Here is a 5751-nt window from a genome sequence, read left to right on the forward strand (position 1 = left end):
TTTTTACAAAGGAGATTAGAATAAATTTCCATGCCACTTCTTGAACTAGTATTGCCTTCCTCATCTAAATCTTATTCCCAACCAACAAGTCATCTCGTCAACGAATTTTTTCTTGAGAGGTGCTTAGGATTTTTTTTCCGTTCAATTTCCTCAACCTTCCTTATTAGGCCTTCAATCTTTAACATATTTGCATCTTAGTGACTCCAATCTTCGGTCAATCCCCAATGACATTGGCTATTTATCCTCTTTAGAACACTTAAATCTAAAGTGGAAATCATTTTTCTTCCCTTCCTGGAAGCATGTCTTAACTCTCTAATCTTCGAAGACTCCATTTGGAGGGTTGCACAAGGCTTCAATCATTGGAAAATGTTCCTTCAACTATAGATATTGTAATTGCAAGCAATTGTTTCGAATTGATGAGATAGCCAGAACTGCAATTTTATACTTTTAGGTCAGATCACTCCCATTTGAATTTCCAGTGTGTCAACTGCTTCAAATTGGTTAGATATATTGGAAGTAGTGGTTACATGCTTAAGGTATCTCTCTCTCTCTCTCTCTCTCTCTCTCTCTCTCTCTCTAAGTTCTAAACATTATTTTCCTCAAAAAAAAAAATCTAAACATTAATTATGCTTTGTATATTTCAGGGGCAAAGTGGTAAACTACCAGACATCTTTGACATTATTATTCCTTACGGTTACTTTCCAAAATGGTTTAACTTTAACAATGAATCTAGTAATCATGAATTCAAGGTACAAGTGCCTTATGGGTGTGATGAGCTGATGGGACTTGGGTTGTGCGTTTATTTTTCAGTCGTTGAGACTTCTAAAGATTTTCTACTTACATGTTGGATTAAAGTCAATGGATTTGAAAGCGCATCACCAATACGCTCTTCTTTTAGGGAAAACTATGGTGGAGTTAGTTCATGTCACCTTTGGCGGCTCTATTTGTCTCCTCGCTATTTCGACTCCCAGTGGGGAGAAATTTTTTGCCAAATTGATGGGAATGGATCCAATAAAATTGAGATTAGAATAAGTCCTTCAAATAACTTGGGGGGGGGGGGGGGAGGGGGGAGAAAGTTGGGATTCATTGTGATATTATTAATGATTCAGCCTCCAAAGGTACCCAAAATAAGCGAAGCCATGATGAGGATGGTGGGGTTGGGCCTTGTGTGAAGAAGTCTATTCAAATGACGAACCACCTCCAAAGACATGGAGGATGTAAAATTGAATCAAGTATAAGAGAATTTTTTGACTTCTTTGCCTGTAAGTAATCATCGTTCTTCTTTCTATTACAATTTACAAGTCTTGATGTTCTCTTTATCTTGGGGAGGGAATCCAATGAAGTGAAAGTGTGGATTTTGAATTATTTTAGCTTGATAACAAATTTAATTTTTCCTAGGTATATAATAGAGATTTTTTTCTTTTTGTATTTCCCTTATTAGCATTTTAAAAAATAAAATAAAATCATTGTATTGTGCCAGTTGTACCTTAGCATTACCTTTTGGCTTTCATATAGCCACATTTTCTCTCTTTCTTTTTTAATCAGCTTGAAATCAAATTTTCCTGTCGTCTTGTTTGTGCACTTTAATATAATGGAAGGAGGAGATCAAACGTCCAAGAATCTTGAAGCCCATTGTGGTGGTAATTAAGAGGGATAGAAACCAAAGGCACGCTAAAGAATTAGCAAACCTGGGTTCTTGCTAAAGTTGTCAAGGACTCAAAATGGTCAGCTATTATTATTGATTAAATCATGTTCTTTTTTTTCTTTTTTTTTGGTGACCTACAAATGCAATGCTCTGTTAAACTTTTATATACAAATGCATATTGAAATTTCTCTTCCTTAGTATTAATATAATTGTTGTTTTGCTTTTTCTTCCACGGTTTGGTGTTTACTGTTCTCAGATTATGGCGTAACCGTTTCACCTGTACTTAGGGAATTCCCATTTGATGGTTCCTTTTGTTGATTTTGTGGAAATGACAATGTTAAAGTATGGTTCACCTGAGCTTGAGATCAGTTTTACCATGGCCTGGCTGCTGTGGCATAATCTTGACGAAATTGGGCTAAGAGAAACTGCAAGTTCTGTCGAGACTTTGTGCAGCACCATGGTGGAATGTAATTGATGAATCGAGCTGTTACATTTAGTCTTGATATTGGAATACAAGACCTCATGGTGGACTGTTCCAATTTCAGGTTGATAGTTCCATTGAAGTTGAATGAAAGCTATTCGTTTGAGGCCAAGAAAGATATAGAAGTTCTCACACTGCAGGTTGTTTTAAAAAAATTTCTTCAGTTTTCATGCAATATTAAAGATGTGTAATCTAACAGCCCATGGTTAAGTGGGGTATGCAAAGGAGAATGAGGAGACCTCATGTCTGGAGGACTGTCCTCTCTTTTTTCTTCCTCTGTACAGAAAATTTAAGTTAATGAAAATCTGTCTCTTTAGTTGCTTTTCATTTTCCTTATTAAAAAAAAAAGTTTATTTTATATTTATTGATTTTTAAAAGACAGTCCGATATGCTAATGTTTTCAATATATTTTTTCTCCATGCAAACAGACCTGCTCGTTTTCAGAAGTAGATTTTAGACCATGATTTGCAATACCTACATGTAATTGAAGTTGCATTAAATGAGCCGATATCCCACTTTGCCAGGTCTAACCTAATGAATGCTACTCTGAGAGTTTTTTAGGACTTTGAAGCACCAACAAGAGAAGCTTAGCTCTAATGTACTCCCATGACTCTGCACTTAAATAGGTACCAGGCTTTATCTGAAACTTTTTGAGGACTTTGATGCACCAACAAAGTTTACTATAATAGATACAAGGCCATCTCATCTCACTGGCTTCCAAAAACAGTTTTTCCTTCAAAACACTTGATACCCTTTCATTTGATCCACTGGCAGTGTCATATATGACTCAAGTACCATTCTTCTGAACTAGAGCTCCGTATGGATTCCACCAATCATCTCATTGGAAAAGCCTACAACTTGATCCCACTTCACACTTCAGTAATGGCTTAACCGTGCTTCTAAGATTTAGATTTTTTTTCCAACCTCAATAGCTGTCTTGAGGAATGTTAATACTCCAGAACTCAGCTTTTAAAAGATTAGATTGAACCCAAGCTACCCAATTTGAGCCCGCCTTTGCAAAAAAAAAAAATCCCACATAGGTCTCATTATGGCTGCTTTGTTCAATTCTTCTACTCTTCAAATCTAATCCACCTTCTCTCTTTTGCTTGTATACAATACCCCAGGCCCAGGATACTTAGCCCCTAGAGCTGAACCATTCTTTCCTTTCCAAAGTTAACTATTAAATTTATGTTCAAAAGCCTTAAAAATCTACTTTGGCAATATGAAGATGCTGGACCAGTAAACCAAAAGGCTATAAAGAACTGATTAAATCAACTGGGGCCATCCTGCAAAGGAAAGATTACTTGCTGCCCAAGATTCAATTATGCTCTTATCATGAAGGGGCTTACGTTTTTTGCACCAAGTCTACTAGAAATGAGAGGAACCCAGAGATATCTTACTGGTAGTGGGCCTTCTTTGAATTGCAAGAGCTCAAGAGTTCACTTCTTCAGCCCATCTGGAACAGCAGCATGGCAAACTCACTGTTTTGAGAGTTAGCAAGCCAAACCAGACAGACATCTATATACAAGGAAAAAAAAAACCTGCAAATTAGTTTCTTATTTTTATAGTTGTGTTTCGATTTCCATTTACATTCAAGAAATGCAATATACTCATATCTTTTGGGTGGCAAGGTACAGTTCTCATCCCAGTTGACATAAGAATCTTGAACAGTGAGCCTCTCAAAGGAGCAACTGGGGTATGGTAGATGTGTTGTGGCTAGAGCAGAGATCAGTGCCCATCTTTGGGAGCAAAGGACATTGTTTATTTATCCAAGGAAAGGAGGTAAGTAGAGAAGCTGGCAACACCACAACCAATATCCTAAACCTGAACTAACCCTGTAGAACAGATATCCCTCATCTCAATTGTCACATACTTGAATTAACAACATTATTCACTTGCATATATGACCAAAACCAACATATTGACCCTGACACAAAATATAGAAGTCATAAATTCACACACCTACAAATACATTTACATATACATACATGTATGTGTGTATATAGATATATGTGTGTGTGTACACTGTGTAGTATGAACATAGGAAATGATAAGAAGTTGATGAATTTGCATGACAACAAGCTTTATACCTATTCATTCACTATAAGACAAATCTTTAGCAACAGGCTAGGCGGAATCTTCATAGTATGAATCAAAATTATTAGGAGAAAAATGGACAAATTATTAGACTAAGATACCGGATATAATAGAGCAAATTATGTTAGCTTCATTCTTCAAGCAGTCGACTCCCAAAACATGGATAATAGTTGCTGATATAAAAATAACATTAAATATTCCTTCAAACAAATAACATTAAGTAGAATTCCCATTTGTAATTTTTGAAGCAGGAAAGCTCCAGCATTGAACATGAGTACATGACAGTATATATCAAAATAGACAAAATGATTATCAAAATAGACAAAATGCAAAATGGAACTTGCAGTTGAAATTGAATTTTAGTGAAAAACATGGATATCTTGTTTTGGTCACTTAAAAAAAAATACCATACATGCTAATAAGTAGTAGGAAAAATTAAATAATTATCAACAGAAAGTGACTTAAAATGTCAGTTTCAGACTGTATTTCACATCTACACCCCTTTCATTGGACCACTTTTTTCCACTTTTTTGATATTTCAATTATTCTTCCTTTCATTTTTCCTTTTTCCTCCCTCTCTTCCTGGGGAAGACATTACTCGGGACTATTGGTTTTCCAGCACCAGTTTGGCTTACTTTACTTTTTAGTTGACTGTTGTTTTTTTTTTTTTTGGGTTTTTTGGGGGGGGGGGGGGGGGGGGGGGGGGGGCGCTTACAGGGAAAGCATGACTAAATGCACAATAAAACCAAATAAATAATTTTTTTCTAACTAGAAGATTAAAAAAATTCATGCTATTAATGACTTCAAATTTACCTTTAAGATAAATCTTATATTTTGTAAATGACAAACAAAAACAGTATCAAATGCTACCTACATAGCCAGTCATACCACTGGAGAAAGCAAACACATGTAAACAAAAGAGGGGTATGACAAAAAATTAACCCTTTGAACAGACTCAACCACCCCATGTATAAAATGCATAACACCACCTAGGAACCACCAAAGCCAATTCACCCAAATTTGGCAATTCATGCATGATTCCCATTGCTTCACCACACAATCCCTTCTGGTTGGCCATTTATGGGTTTCATATAATCTTTTGGCAGAGGAATAAAGCAAAACAAGCGTGTCTCAGGTGGTCCTTTCTGCCAACTGCATATTAAAATTAAGCTCCCCTCTCATTCAGTCCCCTCCTATTTGAACATGTGGATACCGAATCTAAACTAGGATAATGTCTCCGCTGGGGTATTAGAATGCACCACTCGCACTCATTTGATAAATTTAGGCAAATACTACCATACAAACTCCTGTATCATTTGACTTAAACATGCCAATATCTCATAAATCTCCTTTATTTGATGGTGTGATCTACTGCAGAAACAAGTCCATGGATCATCCCTTTAGCCTCAATGCAACTCCACCCTAGTTTCTTCTTCAGATCCTTCTCATTCCATTGTCCAAAACTTGCCTGTAGATTACTCAATAGAGTATGATACCCAATATTATCAGGTTCCAATCCAAAAGCCTT

The sequence above is a fragment of the Castanea sativa genome, chromosome 9 (genome assembly GCF_040712315.1).
Source record: "Castanea sativa cultivar Marrone di Chiusa Pesio chromosome 9, ASM4071231v1".
NCBI lineage: Eukaryota > Viridiplantae > Streptophyta > Magnoliopsida > Fagales > Fagaceae > Castanea > Castanea sativa.